The sequence below is a fragment of the Oryctolagus cuniculus genome, chromosome 6 (genome assembly GCF_051225735.1).
Source record: "Oryctolagus cuniculus isolate XC-2025 breed Fujian yellow rabbit chromosome 6, ASM5122573v1, whole genome shotgun sequence".
NCBI classification, from domain to species: Eukaryota; Metazoa; Chordata; class Mammalia; order Lagomorpha; family Leporidae; genus Oryctolagus; species Oryctolagus cuniculus.
This window is the reverse complement of record NC_142872.1, coordinates 58,456,666-58,472,747: the sequence shown is the minus strand read 5'-3', so window position 1 is coordinate 58,472,747 and position 16,082 is coordinate 58,456,666. Positions and strand designations below refer to the sequence as shown.

Genomic DNA, 16,082 nt, shown 5'->3' with positions numbered 1-16,082 from the left:
TTCGCACAGACTTCTTTTCCTTGTCATTATTCCATAAGCAATATAACAACCATTTACACGGTGTTCACACTGTATTGGGCATTGCAACTAAGGTAGAGATGATGTGAAGCGCACAGGAGTATTGTCTGGGCTACAGGAAACACTACACCATTTTTATAGAAGGAACCTGGGCACCTCGGGAGTTTGCTATCCACAGGGGTTCTGGAGTCAATACCCCACGGAAACCGAGGAGCGGCTGTACCTGTGTATTTCTCAGGGCCACTGGTAGAACCAAAGAGAACATAACATTTTAACCTAGAATCTCATTCAGGTCATTATTGCTGCTTAAAGCCTTATATGTTTAGATCCTGCTGTCTCCTACAGAAATAAGATGATAGTCTTGATTAGGTCTAACACGACACCCAAACCCTGAATATAAGGACAGGCATAGTCAACCGAATCTACATCTGCTACTGGTCTCATGAGACATTGACATCCTGTGCAACAAAACAGCTGGTGGAATGACCTTGACCATTTGCGGGCTGTGGTGTTGCGAGGACCTATCCTTAGGGAATGATGGGGGTCACTGCCTTCCACTCTTGCTCTGTATCCTCCTTCCAACGCTGCTTTGTCCAGGGTGGTTCAGACCTGCATGCGCTCTGCCTCCACCAGGCATCTTCCATGGGCCCGGCAGGCCTCCACTCAGACACCTGCTCCTGGGATGCGTAATCTACGGTGTCCTGCCTCGGAGGAGCACTCCCTCACACTCAGTCTAGGTTGCTTGGTTTGTTTGTACACAGATGGAGGTAGGCAGCCTGTGGCTCAGAGAGGCAGGCGGAAAGTGACCTTCCATGACTCGATTCCACGGGCTTGTTTGCAAGAACCCGGACACGCAAGCGGCCACTGACGATATGTGTTCCGACATCATATATGGGGCATATTTTGCTCAGAAACATACCCTGTTAGTTGTTGAAACCTCTTTTGCATTCCCTGAAACAAATGACACTATGGGGTATTTTCTTTTGGGGAGCAGTAAATAAAAGTCTTTTATGTTGACAATGATAATATTGTATTCTACAATCTATTTGCATTTCTCTATTCTGTGGATTTTATTGCTTGGTATAAATCCCCAGGCTGAGGCACATCAAGCTTCACTCATGGAGAAAGAGCACATTTTACTGTAGGACTGGACTGTCACAGGTTCGAGATGCTCTCTGCCAGGGTTGGGGTTTGCCTGGATGTGCAGGAGACGTGCGTAGATAAGGAGAAATGCAAATGTATGTGCAGCTTTGGGCACATGCACACGAAGCCTGCAAGGATTTTTTCTGGATCCGTGATCAGAATGATTTTCAAGAGAGAGCTGGTGTGAACACACACTTCTTGGGCGTGCTCCAACTGGCCGCTTCCCTTCCAGCCAGGTCCACAGGAAAGCCACCAGCACCTGCTGCAGCTCTGGCCAGAGTCCTTGGGCAGAAAACTGGAAAGAGGACAGAAAAGCATCTTCGAGGCTTAAAGTAGAGTTGAGTCTCTCACCAGCTTCCTGCGGGTCTTCCAACTACGTCTGAGCATAGGAGCATCTTTTCCCAACAGGCAAGTCAGGAGGTACTGAGGTGAACCATGGCACGAGCTTGAGCCAGAGTTAATATTAACCCCTGACTGTTCACTGAGCGCCTACCATGGGCCATGTTTTGTGCTAAGCAATATCTCATTTAACCCTCTCAACAAGCCTACGAGGTAGGTGCTACTGATACTCCCATTTTACAGACCGGGAAACTGAGGGCCAAGGTTCTACAGCTGGTAATGCGCAGAACAGGAATTCAGACCCAGGGCAGACTGGCTGTAGTTGTGTGTGGCGAGAGGAACTATACTAAGTGTGCCTTGGGAAACTACTGGTAGGCGTCACAAAACCGCTTCTACACCTTGCCTTGCCTGCAGGAGTAAATGTAGAAAGCAAGATTGAATGAGTAGTGGTTATACGGAGATAATCACGTGTGCTGTATTGTTCGGCATTACTGAGTCTCTGTGACGCTTTCCTGTTTCAGTAGCTGTGTCCTCTTCTCTTCTAGTGAGTTTCCTAGGTGTAAAACGTGCAAATATGCAAGGACGATTCAAAAAGTTTATCGAAAATAGAATTCAAAGTTTAAGTGTATTTTGATGCAAAAACATTTTTGAAATCCCGTTTTTTATATGCATTTTGAAGACCTCTCATCTATGTGATTTCAAAAATTTTTTGCACACAATGAATTTATCTTTGAATTCCATTTTTCCATAAACTTTAAGTACCCTCATATTGGGCAGGTACAGTTAGGGGTCTTTGGCTCAGCTGGCGGCTCTGCTGGTGACTTCCCCCCAACACCCCTGGGGAAAGAGAGAGAGAGAAAGGGAAAGGGAGAGAGAGAAAGGGAGAGAGAGAGAGAGTCCTGTTTCAGTCCTGGAGGAGTGGCCCAGTCCACAGTGTTGTCTACATCATTGGACTGGTCAGGTTAAGTGGATCAGTCTTCTAAATATTCAACGTTTAATGGAAAAGTTACGTGACTTGGATAATTAAAGTCATAGAATGCTTCTTTAGTTGTGTTTCAAGTCTACAGAAGATTCATGCAGTCGGAAGGGGTGGATGGAAGGGGATTAATGCATGAGCTCGTTTGCTTTTCTCTTTTTCCTTTTAACTTAGCCTGGACTTCTTTGAATGTCTGTTTTCAAACTGAGCTTTTAAGTGCACCATTTGTGAGTGAAATTGCCCCTTTTATTTTCAAGGTAATTGAATCGCATTTTTCACTTTCCATTTCCCTGTAGAAAAAGTCAAAATGTTTGCAGAGCTGAGCTTTTCCTGCGTGATTTCCTATGATGGGGACTTGAATATCACAGAACAGATCGGGGTGGCAATGACTTTCAGACCAGGGATGGTCAGGCCCACCCTCTGGTGATGAACAGACTGCCGGCCAGCCCTGGACAGCATATTCATTTCACTGTGTTTTCCCTGGAAACACTAAAGGAAGGGCCACATCTTGTCCTTGGCTCTGGGGCTGGGCCCAAGGGAGCTGGCTTGCTGTCCAGAATTTTGTTAATCACTGGACAGCTGAGAGGCAGCAGGACTCAGAGATAGGACCTGGAACCCTGTGCTCACTTAGCTTAGCTCCGTGTCTCTCGAAGGGTTGGACAAAGGAGAGTAGATTTTAGATGGTACTTGGAAGGGAGTGTAAATGACCCTGTATCCCAAGGTGACATAAACATTAGCTTCCCAATTCTTTCAGACTTTCTAATTATTCAAGGGACACATCAAAAAGTTCATGGAAATGTACACTAGGAAAAAACGATGCATGGATTTAAAAAAAAAAAAAAAAAACTTCCACCAAAATAAACTTAGCTTTTCATTTCATTTTACAGCAACTTCTTGAGGTTCCTTGTGTTGAGTCTCACTTTGTTGTTCGTATGTCTTTAACGTTTTTCTCATCTCTGTTCAATAAAGTTAGGCCAGTAGCTTATACAGGCCTTAGTCTCGGACACTTAAAAAAGGAATCATTTCTGGCTCAGATCTAATATACTACCAGTTTACTTCTTTGTTTAAAATGTTTATGAGGCCAGCGCCGCGGCTCACTAGGCTAATCCTCCGCCTTGCAGCGCTGGCACACCGGGTTCTAGTCCTGGTCGGGGCACCGGATTCTGTCCAGGTTGCCCCTCTTCCAGGCCAGCTCTCTGCTGTGGCCAGGGAGTGCAGTGGAGGATGGCCCAAGTACTTGGGCCCTGCACCCCATGGGAGACCAGGAGAAGTACCTGGCTCCTGCCTTCGGATCAGCCCAGTGTGCCAGCAGCAGCGCGCCAGCCGCAGCGGCCATTGGAGGGTGAACCAACGGCAAAGGAAGACCTTTCTCTCTGTCTCTCTCTCTCACTGTCCACTCTGCCTGTCAAAAAATAAATAAATAAATAAATAAATAAAATTTTTATGGAAGTTTTTGCTTTGTGACAGTTTTAAAGGTAGGATATAATTTTCATTTGAGAAACAAATCTGGGTAAGACTTTTTCCCCACTATTAAACAAATGATAGTGTTTGTGGCTGTGGCAAAACTCACCGGCACCGTGTATAAATGCTGGAGCTGGGGATGCCCTGGCCTAGGGAGATGGGTCTCTCCCAATCCGGGCGGGTGAGATGGTTGACTCCTGAGAGGCTGTGCTGACACAGGTGCGGCACGGGCATTGGGGTTGGAGCTGATTTCCAGGCCTCCCATTGCCCTCACTGGCTGTGTGCCCCAGCTTCCTGATGCGGTGGTCTCTCCCGTGTGCAATGGGTGTGATGAACGGGGGCGGACAGCCTGCAAGCTTCCCTTCTAAGACAGAGGGCGACGCGGCTGATGCTCATCCCCAAGATGTAGGCTGCGCACCTGCAGGGCAGTTGACTTGTGTTTTCTCATTGCCAGGGCTCTGAGTTTGCCTCCGGGTGGAAGAGAAGAGGAGGCGCAGTCCACCGTCCCCGCAGCCTGGTGAAGAAGTGCACTCCTGAGGCTGGAAAAATCGAGCAAAACCATCTGGCTGAGTGGGCTCGGAAGCGCCGGGATCGAAGTCACGTGTGAGCTCCGAGCACGGGCAGCCTTGTCTCTTCTCAGGCTGCAAATCTTTGGCAATCAAAGGCAGGCTCTGAATTAAGCTTAATTAAAATTCACTCTTAATTAGGGCCATTACTTAAAATCAACTCTACATAATAAAGCTGTGTAATCATAATTAAGCCCCAGAAATGGAATTAGGAAGCACACAATGCAAAAGCCAAACACGGATGGGCCCAGTGCCGGTGGGGGCCAGTGACAGAGACACCTCGAATTAACGGACTTTCTCATGGCCAGGGACAAGTGAGTGCACCAGAGGGTGCCTCGGCGGCCATCAGGACGGTGATCCAATCAGAAAGAGACTTGGGGATGCACAGAACCGCCAAAAGGCAAAACTCAGAGGGGGCTGGGGCAAGAGGAAGGAGCAGCAGGAAGCAGAGGGGTCGGAAGAGTGGGGAGGAAGAACAGGTGCCCTCCCAGACAGGAGCCCCAAGGCTGTGCCCCCAGCTTGCAGGTGGTGCACACAGTCAATCCGCAAGTCTCTGTCTCCCCAGTTGTGCAGTCCAGGGCATGGAGGGCAGCGGGTGCTCACACGGCTCTCTCTAATAATCATCTTCCAACTCAGGACCCTGACCTGGGGCTCTCTGCAAGGGATTTCGTGGCAGGAAAGTCAGGGTCAATGCCATGTGCTTGTGGCACTAGAGGGGTGGATGTAGAGCTTGGTTTTGTAGTTGTTGCCTTCATTGTTGTGAGGGCTGTTTTTAAAGATGTATTTATTTTTATTTGTCTGAAAGGCAGAGAGACATAGAGACAGATCTCTCATCTGTTGGCTCACTCCTGAAATGCCCACAGTAACCTGGGCTGGGCCAGGCCAAAGCAAGGAGCCTGGGACTCAAACTGGGTTTCCCATGTGGGTTTCAGCAGCCCAAATATTTGAGCCATCCCTACTGCCTCCCAGGCTGCGCGTTAGCAGGAAACTAGAATCAGAGGGTGAGCTGTGTACTCTGATAGTGGGATAGGGGCAGGGGCGTTCCAAGCCACACACCTGCTCCTGTTGTTTACTTAATGAAAGAAAGATAGTGAAGTGACATCTGACACTCCCCTAACTCTACACTGATAAGTATGGAAAGGTTAGGAGCATGGATTTTGGAATGAGACCCTCAGTTTTCAATTGCAGATGTGCCAAGGAGTGGCCAAGTGGCCGAGGCCAATATGACTGACTTCACTCCCCATACTGTGAGGTTGTAACCATATATCTCGGAGGAAGTTCTGCCAGCTGTCCATGTCATGCTCATTATAGCACAGTGTCTGGCAAACGACAGCTAATCCACTGTCATTTATTTTTTTATTTTATTTTATTTTATTTTTATTTTTATTTTTTGACAGGCAGAGTGGACAGTGAGAGAGAGAGACAGAGAGAAAGCTCTTCCTTTGCCGTTGGTTCACCCTCCAATGGCTGCCGGGGCCGCGCACCGTGCTGATCCGAAGGCAAGAGCCAGGTGCTTCTCCTGGTCTCCCATGGGGTGCAGGGCCCAAGCACTTGGGCCATCCTCCACTGCACTCCCTGGCCACAGCAGAGAGCTGGCCTGGAAGAGGGGCAACTGGGACAGAATCCGGCGCCCCGACCAGGACTAGAACCTGGTGTGCCGGTGCCTGAAGGTGGAGGATTAGCCTAGTGAGCCACGGCGCAGGCCTCCACTGTTATTTAAATGCAGTTCTATGGAGTCCCCATGAGTCTCCAGTTGTTTAAGCGATGCCTCATTCCTCTTTTGCCGCAGATACAGTAAGTGCCAACTGTGTGCTGGGCCCAGCTGGGCTCTGCACATCCATTATCCCATCCAAAGCCCTGCAAACGCAGGAATTCTCACTCCCATTTTTCAGAAGAGGAAACTGAGGCTGAGGGAAGCAAAGCCATTGGCTCAGTGTCCCAAGTGGAAGGCATCCCTTGACCTTGGATTGAGTTTTCAATTCACTGCATCCAACTCCATGCTGTTGTGCGGATGCTGTCCGGGCCAGGTGTCTCCTCGGCTCTGCCTCGGCTCACAGTGGAGTCAGACTCAGCAGGAAGCTCCTCTCTGTGCCCGGTCTCAGAACCAGAGGTCTTTGGTGCTGGAGAGGTTCTGTGGTTCCCATTGTCCAAACAGCCTCAGGTCCGTGCAGGGATTCCCTTCAGTGGCTTTCACTCACCTTGCATAACTCCAGGGATGAGACCATCACTACTCACTGAGTAACAATCTCACTTTGCACGTCAGGGTAGAGCCAGAGAGAAATTTGACGTGGGGCTAATATGAGTGAAGACCTCCAGCTTAGACTTCCGATGTCATCCCTGGGTGACTGCCGCAGTCAGTGTGGGGGGTGGGTGTCTGCTAATAGGTTAAGTATGAATGTTTCTATCCTTGCACGTTCTTAGCTCATGTGTGTTAGCATGAACAGATGAAAGATGTCAATGAAAGATGATTCTTAGTTGGACGAGTGAACAGATCCAGCCTGGCCCACTGTCTAGACACAGGAAGCCCTGAGCGCTAACGAGGACATCCCTTGTTGTGCTCTATCTGTACACTGATGGCATTTCTGTCCCTGGGAAGGGTCCGGATGGCCGCGAGTGCCGCAGCCATCTCTGACGTGGAGGGTGGGGCCTGGAGAAAGCTCTCCCTCCAAAAGGAAAGGAAGAGCCCTTACCACCTTTGAAAAGGGGCTACATGGCAGGGTCCAGGGTGGCCAACCCAGCTGTCCCTGGCTGCCACAGATCCAGGGTGGCCACTACCCTGAGCCCACACCAGGCTGCCCCACTGCACAGCCCTTCGTGTGAGGTTGCTCCACACAGAGGCCCAGATGTAAGCTCCAGACCCAGCTCAAGAGAGGCCCCCACAGTGAGCTGGAGCCGCAGGAACAGGCTGAGTCTCACATGGCAAACCGTCCACGTGCAGGGCGCTCAGAGCCACAGGCCGGTGACCCAGGGAGGCTGCCGTCCCTCTCTCGGAGTGACCTCTTTGCCCTTCATCCCTGAAAGCGTTCGCCTCCTCTATTTACACTAAATAGAATCAGCTCCACTTGCAGCCTCCTGTATTTTGGGCAAGCGGGGCTGGAGGCCCCCGCAGCCAGTCTGAGCAGGCAGCTGCCGTCCTGGGGACGATCACGGGGAAGGTGCGCCCTGGCCCCACTGCGCCCACAAAGTTTAGCAAACACCTTATCTCCCCGCAAACATGTGAGGTAATGTTGGTAAAGGATCGCCCAGTCCTCTTCCGGCAGCCGCAGGCGCCCCTCACCCTCCTTCCCTCCCTGTCCTTTTGCCTTGCTTTCCTCACCCGAGTGCAAAGCTGGGCACTTGTCTTTCCTGCTCGCAGATCAGAGCATGGAGCAAGGGTGACTTGACCCAAGTTACCAAGTGGACTGTTGGCTGCACGGGAGCCAGGGTCCTACCTTCCAAAGTCCCCTCTAAACTGCTGTCTTTGTGATAACCATGCATTTAAAGACTCCTAAGTTTTAGGTGGGTGGATCAATGAGTGGATGGATGGATGGATGGACGGATGGGTGGATGGATGGATGGATGGAAAAATAGCCACACGTATAGAAAACAGATTATTTGGACAAGTGACTAGGAGGTAGATAGAAGGATGATTCTGTAGGTAGGCAGAGGCTTCTGTGTAAGCTTATACTTACTTATTTAGTTTATACTTACTTATTTATAGTTACTTACTCTAGAACAATACATAAGAAACTGTGGGCAGTGATTGTCTCTGAGAAGGGAGAGGAGATCTGGGTGTGGATGTGGGGAGAGGCTTATGTTTTGTCGCTTGTTTCCATTTTTGCTCCCTCTGAACCATTGCCATGTTTCTCGTGCACACAGATTGACTTGTGACATCTTCCTGCTCTACTTCTGTGCCTTCCATCCTTGCATAGCTGCCCACAGGCAAACCCACAAGACCATAGTTGAGAAAGGTTGCAGGAGTCCTGGGAGAAGCACCCGCAAAGTCACTCCTTTGCTGGGAGCCTACTCCTCCAGCTGAATCTGAGGCTCTGGTTTCTCTCAGGTTCACAGGCAGCTCAGACGTACACCACAGAGAACCACAGTGGAAGGCTGGCGAAACTCAGGTGTGTCGCTCCCCCTCTTCGTGGAGGAACGACACAGGACCCTGCGCTGTTCTTTCGTCTGCTCGGCCCTCCCCGGGTTTGCTGTTGGTTCTTCCCGGGTTGGCTACTATCCCTTCCACCTCCGTGGAAGGGCAGTTCCCCCTGGCCACATTCCCCACTTCCGCAGGGGAGCGGCACACCGCCAGCCGGCTCTACTCGGGGGCTGCACAGGTGTTCCTTCAGCTAGATGTTCCCCATAGATGTTCCTGGTGCATGCCGTCTCTCTCCTCCTTTATAGTCCTCCTCCGCCAATCCCAACTCGGCTGCCCACACGCCGAGTACGCTGCTCTCCTCCAATCAGGAGCAAGTCCTACAGTTTATTAGTTGAACTGGAGGCAGCTGTGCGGAAGCTGTTTACTTCTCTCCCAGCGCCATATTGTGGGAGAGCAGATGCACAGAATAAGTCCCAATTCCAGCAACTCAGTCCAGTCTGGGTTGCTCCCCACAAGGTGGCCGAGTCCTGAGGACCTCTGGATGACCTCTGCCCTTGACCCAGTGACCAGAGAATCCCTCATCTACGGCGATAGCTGGTACTTATCATGCAACTGATGAGAACAAGCAATGGGCCGGACAAAGGGGAGCTGGCTACGTGATTTTCGGTTCAGTCACACCATGGAATATCATGCAGCCATTAAGAATAAGTCAAGAATGCTGCACTTTCCCTACTCAATGTCTGGTTAAAATGACTGAACAAACCCCTGTGCGATTAGGGCTCTTGAGAATGAGATGTGGCGACTTCAAGTCAAAATATTCACAACCATTAGCTTGGTGCTGATACTGTGAGGAACTTGAATTATTTTTCAGTTCTTTTCCCATCTCCAATGTGCAAATGTGCTATTTTTTATTGTAAAAAAGATAAACGTTCAAGAAGAAGAGTCTCAGATAAAAAATAATTACTCAAATGTCTGCATAGGAGAGTGGAAGAAAATAAGACAAAAAGATACCTTTGGGTGAGAGGAGGACCCTCAGTTATTTTTTCCTTCTTTACAGGTTCTGAGTTTTCTGCATTTGATATGTTTATTTTTATATTGGGACATTCATATCTGAAATGTCTTTTTTTAATGAGTGAACGGGAAGAAGAGGCTGCTTACTGAAAAGCTAAAACTTCTTTCTCTCCCAAGCCTGATCCTGTGTAGCAGGTGGTATTTATGAGCCTCTAAAGTGCACAGGTCATTTTGCACAAGGGGGTGGGACACACAGAGGTCATGGAGATGCAAGCACTTTAATCAAACAAATCACAGGGCAGTTGGGCTGTTAAGACCCTTCATTAAACAAGTCACAATGTCTTCCTCTGGAGGTTAGTCTGTCAGTAGTAATAGTAATAATAATAGTAATAGTAATACAACAATGTGTCAGGGGGGCCGGGAGTTCCACTTCCGAGACCACCTCACCTGGAGAGAAACTCACCTCCACCTCTTGTCCTTGCTGGATCTGAGCTCCAGTTTCCCTCTCTATAAATGTGAACTACTTCACAGGGTCCTTCTGGGGTTGGAACGAAACCTATGTACACAGGGCTGTGCAGTACTAGCGCTCTAGAATGATGGGAGAGACAGGTGGAGGGCAGGTGGGAGGTGAAGGGGACTTCTCAGAAGGCAGGCAAGGTGGTGGGTGAAGGCCCGGCGGCTGGGGTCACTCAGACCTTGGCCTGCAGCCTGCAGGCCTCTCTAGTGGGCAACTTTGGACAAATCATTGATTCTCCCTGAGCCTCCGCGGTCTCATTTGTAAGTGAGGATGGTATAGTTCCTCCCCAAGACCTGTGTGTTAGAGAAGATTTAATGTTCATGCAGCAGAGCACAAGCTCAGAAGTCATCCAGAAACCTTAGCTGCAGTCACCATGGCTATTGGTACCTCCTTCTGACTCAACAGCCGTGGAATTTTCCTAGAGGCTGGGTGTGGCTAGCACCAGGGACTTCCATCTCATAACCAGGGAAGTCAAGGGGAGTGGCAGAAACACTCCAATGGGCAGATCCTTTCCCTTGTAACCTTAGCTAACCGAGGGGCTCTAGCTGGGTCCTGAGTACCTGTCGGCGAGTGGTGCCCTGAACAGGAGCAGAGCCCCATTCCCAGCCCTTCCCACTCTGTCCCAGTCTGAGACTTTCCAAGCTTCTGCAAAGCCTTGACCAGAGCCTGAGCCAAAGTTGCAGGAGCTGGCCTCCAGGTGGCAGCACAAGCCTTGGAAACCCCAGGCTGGTGGCAAGCTAGGCGGTGGGGCAAGCGAGGCCGTCCAAAGGAGCCTGCACTGGCTGAGCTGGGGCCAGAGAGGAGGAACCCAGAGGGCACTGAAATAGGATGCTCGGCCTCCCCCAACTCCTTTGGGACCCCCTCTGCCCACCATTCTGTTACGTAAGTAGGACCTGAGCCCAGCGAGGTAACTTGGAGCATCTAATGAGACACATTTCCAGTCCTCCAGATTGGCAGGGAGGCTGGGCAGGAGGATCACCCTCAAGGCAGTCTGGCCAGAGAGCATTTCCCAAGCCAACAAGGACCCCCAGAGCCCGGGGCGTTCCCCAGGGCAGCAGCTCGAACGCTGAGGAACTTTAAACAACAACAAAGCAACTCTGTTAAGACAGGAGAGCTAAGCCAGCTGTTCTCTCCCCAAGCCAGGCCTCTGCAGAGATGGCTCAGTCCCCTTCTCAGACTAGAGTGCATACAGCTCTCAAGCTCAGAGCATTTTGTCATGAAAACAGCTGGGAGTGGGAGAAAGGGCTGGGTTTGAAGGTCTCTAGAGGCCCATCTTTGGACTCCTTGGCCTGCTGGACACCCCGCCTTCCAGTTCTGGTTCCTTTTGCCCTTGGATTTTCAACCTCTGTTTCCCTGTTTGAGCAGTGGATCTCCCACTCCTGGCTGCTGTGGCCATTTGCAAAGATTCTGCACAAGGAGGGAAAGGGGCTCTGAATCCAAATGTGCCACACAAAGCCCATAGTTACTTAGGACGGCTGCTGAGGGTTGTCTTGCTTTTAGAATTTGATGTCGGTTCACGGCCATCCCTGATTGCACTATCTATCCCATTAGTCAAATGAGGCTCAAATCATCCATTTGAATGGGCCCTGTGCAGATCTTGTGTCTGGCTCGAACTTTGGAAATTCAGGCTCTCTTGCGCTCTCTCTCTCATTTGTTCATCTCCTTGTGTCTCCGTATCTACTCCATCTCTGCTCTATCTGTCTCGATTTCTCCACTACTCAAATGAGTTATCTGAATGCCCAGAAGGCCACCGTTTCATCCCAGGACCGGTGTTTGTTGACGACGTCTCCTCCCTCAGGAGCGCTCAGGCTGGGAAATGCCAAAGCCCTCGCTCTGCTTTGCCTGCTGCTTTTGCTACCTGCCCTCTCGGCCAGTTCACCGTCATAGTGCCCCTGGCTCCTCTAGAAAGAATTGCCTTCCTCCCCTCCACCTGCAGAGATGAGGAGAAGAAAGAGGCCTTTGGAGCATCCTTCGGAGTTCCTGATAGGAAAGGGGCGAATCGCCGCAGTGTTGATGGATTGGCCACAGGGAGGAGAAAAGGCAGTGCGTTGGTTATGCTGACTCTTCCTAGGCGGATGTGGTCCTCTGGGGGCTGTCCAGCTGTGCCAGCACCAGACACCTCTCACTTCTGGAAGCTCCCAGATCCCACAGCAGACATTTTCTGCCTATGGCATGAAGTGGTGACAGCTCTTTCAACCCCGTGGATTCAGGCTAGGGTCTCAGAATCTCACAATCCAGGCAAGTGCTCTCCTCTCTTGGAGCCTCTGTTTCTACATCTGTATAATGGGTAGTGTCCATTCTGCTCCCCTGCTTTCAGGGTTAATGGGAGGATTTGATGAGATCATAATGCTCAACATTTCGTAGACATGATCGCTCTCCCTCCCACCAAATCTCCAGGCTCTCCAGAATGTGTTGCAATGTAGTTTTTAAAAAATCTCCGATTCCAGCCAGCGCCGCGGCTCACTAGGCTAATCCTCCGCCTAGCGGCGCCGGCACACCAGGTTCTAGTCCCGGTCGGGGCGCCGGATTCTGTCCCGGTTGCCCCTCTTCCAGGCCAGCTCTCTGCTGTGGCCAGGGAGTGCAGTGGAGGATGGCCCAAGTGCTTGGGCCCTGCACCCCATGGGAGACCAGGAGAAGCACCTGGCTCCTGGCTCCTGCCATCGGATCAGCGCGGTGCGCTGGCCGCAGCGCGCCAGCCGCGGCGGCCATTGGAGGGTGAACCAATGGCAAAGGAAGACCTTTCTCTCTGTCGCTCTCTCTCACTGTCCACTCTGCCTGTCAAAAAAAAAAAAAAAATCTCCGATTCCTCAAATAAAGGCACCAGTCATACTTTCACTTTGATGATGGCTGGCACTTCTGGGACTCCACCAGAGAAAAACAAATGCTTGTATCCTACGTGAAAGAAAACTGCTCCATTGGCTGTGTTGACAGGAAGTTGGGAAAGATTCTGTGCAACAAATACCCACCAATGGCGGAGAAACTGAATAACTGAATACGTCATGATGCTCTACTGGATTGGATGAAGCAGTGGGAACTATCAGATTTTTCTCCCCATTGATCTGGAGAGATAGTCTTGGCACATCCAATGAAGGAATTTTACAGAGAAACATGTATACTATGATTTGTTTGAAAGCAAACCACCAGGGAAGGCGTTGTGGCACAGCAGTTAAGTTACTGCTTGGGATGCCTGCATCCTTTATCAGAGAGCCTGTTTGGAGTCCCCCATACTCCCCACTTCTGATCCAGCTTCTTGCCAATGTACCTGGGAGACAGCAGATGATGGTCCAAGTTCCTGAGTTCCGGTCACCTGTATAGGAGACCTGGATGGAGTTCCTAGCTCCTGGTTTTGGCCTGGCCCAGACCTGGCTGTTGCAAGTAATTGAGAAGTGAACTAGTGAATGGCAGATTTTTCTCTCTGCCTCTTTGTCTCCATCTGTGTTACTCTGCTTTTAAAATATATAAATCTCAAAAAAAAAAAAAATAGAAAAGCACCTTCCCTTCCCCTCCACTCTTTTTTTTTTAAAGATTTATTTATTTATTTATTTGAAAGGCAGAGTTACAGAGAGGCAGAGAAAGAGAGAGAGAGAAAGAGAGAGGCCTTCCATCCACTGGTTCACTCCCCAAATGGCCACAGGGGCCAAAGTTGGGCTGATCTGAAGCTGGGAACCAGGAACTTCTTTTGGGCCTCCCGCACAGGTGCAGGGGCTGAAGGACTTGGGCCATCTTCTGCTGCTTTCCCAGGCCACAGCAGAGGCCATAGCCACAGCACCGGCCCCTCCCCTCCACCTTCTGTAAGGCCATGCATGTTTCCATAATCCTGAAAAGAGGTGTGGAAGGATCCACATCACTTGTCAAGATTGCTCACCTGTGGGCAGGTGCAGAAGAGAGACATGGTAGGGGAGGGGAAGGAGATTTAAGTCTATTGAATTTATTTCTATTCATCTTCAAAATATTTGCTTCATTCTAATCACTTTTTTTTTCTTTTTTGTAATGAAATAAAGTGGTTGAAAGATCTCTGCGTTGGAAACTCCTCAGTGACTGCAACAGTGAGTGAATGAGATCTGCTAATCCTACTGTTTGCCATTCACTCTTTGGATGGGAGGTGTTTCCATATTGTCCCCAATATGCAAATACCCCTGAGTGGGGCTGATAAAGTGAACAGTTGTCACTGATCAGGAGTTTGTAAGCCTCAGGCCAAAACCAAAAGACAAGTGTGCACATGGTGTGCCTGTATATGTGCATATCACATGTTTGGAGGGGAGGAGGAGAGAAAAACATCAAGTGAGACACGTCTGTGCACTGGCAGCACCCCATATGCCTTCACACACACACACACCAGTTCATCCCCACGTGGTGTCAAACCCCCCATTTTATGAAGAAGAACACAAAGGCTTAAGAGGGTGTGAGCATCTTGCCTAAGGTTATAGCCCCCAGTGCTGAGCTGGCTGCAAGCACAGGCCACCTGGCTCCCACACAGTGAAAAAAGATTCCAAAGACCTTGTTACCAGGAAATTCTGCTCTACACCAACACAAACAGTAATAGAAGTAGCAACCACAGCCATTATTTATTGAGTCTTAGCTCTATCCTCTTTCAAAAAATTGTGTATCTACTTATTTAATTAATTTAGAAAGGCAGAACTATATACACAGAATAAGGATAGGGAGAAAGAAAGAGAGACAGAGAGAGAGAGATCTTCCATCTACTGTTCACTCCCCAAATACAATAACTCTGGCTGGGCCAGGCCAAAGCCAGGAGCCGGAAACTCCATCTGGGTCTCCCACACGGGTGACAGAGGTCCAGACACTTGGGCCATCTTCCACTGCCCTCCCAGGAGCATTAGCAGGAAGCTGGATTGAAAGTGGAGCAGCCAGGACTCCAACCAGCCCTCCAGTATGGACGGTGGTGTCACAGGTGCCGATGGTTTAATCTGCTGCACAGCAGTTCCGGCCCCCTTAGTGCCCTCCTGGCTGATCCTTTGCTAAAAACTTTCAATAATTATCCTAATTCATACTCACCACTAGTAGGAGCCGTTATAAATCCCATTTTACAGATGAGGAAAATGAACTCCAGAAAGTACAAGTGATTTGTGGAAAGATCCAAGTCAGAAAGTGAAGAGAAGAAATACGAAGCCGGGCAGTGTAACCCCAGAGCCTGCCCTGTCAGCACCTCCAAGGAAATGGCCATTCATTGTGACGGCTCCAGCACTGCTCTCCAGAGCTTTCATCCTATACCAGGCTGACCTCAGCCCCCGGACGTGGCTCCAAAGCACACGGCTATGCAGAATGCACACAGGCTGGGAGACTCGACTTGCTCCATCTCCCCCGGTTTTATTGACTGACTTTATGAGGTTTCCAGAGGTGACTTTGGCCTTCTCTGGGTGATCTGAGAGCATTTTGGTTCCAACATCCTGTTGGACTTCCTGCTGCTGCTCACTGCCTGGAGGTCGAGCCCTGTGCAGCCCAGGCCTGATGCCACCTGCCTCCAGGGTGACCAGACAAGTTCCTCCAGAGCTTGGCCCAGGAAAAGGCCACCCTTACCCATCCAAGACCATGGGTGCCAGAATTAAGCCATTTTGTTTCCACCAAAACCATTTTTTTGCCATTTCTGCCAACCATTGGCATGTACTTAATATTTTAATTTAAACTAAAAGAGGGGGTCAAGAGTTCGGTCCAGTGGTTAAGATCGTGGGTTGGGATTCCCACATCTTGTAACAAAGTACTGGGTTTATGTCCTAGATCTGCTCCCAATTCCAGCTTCCTGCTATTGGAGACCCTAGGAGGCAGCAGGTTCAAGTAGTTGTATCCCTGCCACTCACATGGGAGACCTGGGTGGAGTGTCGACTCCTGGCTTTGGCCTGGCCCAGACCCAAGGCATTTGGGGAATGACCAGTGAATGGGACGCTTGTCTGTCTGGCTGTCTCCCTCTCTGTCTCAGTCTCTCCCTTTCTTTCTCTGTCTCCCTGTCTCTCAAATTAA

General features: G+C 50.0%; 1 long non-coding RNA gene across 3 annotated transcripts; it reads left to right on the top strand.

Moving 5' to 3' along the window:
* Positions 1 to 854: 854 nt before the first annotated feature.
* LOC103347959 (uncharacterized) lies at positions 855 to 14,469 on the top strand. 3 transcript variants are annotated; one of them, XR_016236452.1, is made up of 4 exons: positions 1,053 to 1,569; positions 4,392 to 4,540; positions 8,546 to 8,606; positions 9,095 to 14,469. It is a non-coding gene; the product is annotated as an uncharacterized LOC103347959 (long non-coding RNA). The 3 variants fall into 3 exon arrangements; XR_016236451.1 differs by having other exon boundaries at positions 855 to 1,569; positions 4,392 to 8,606; XR_001793117.4 differs by lacking the exon at positions 1,053 to 1,569 and adding an exon at positions 1,576 to 1,713 and having other exon boundaries at positions 4,392 to 8,606.
* Positions 14,470 to 16,082: the final 1,613 nt, after the last annotated feature.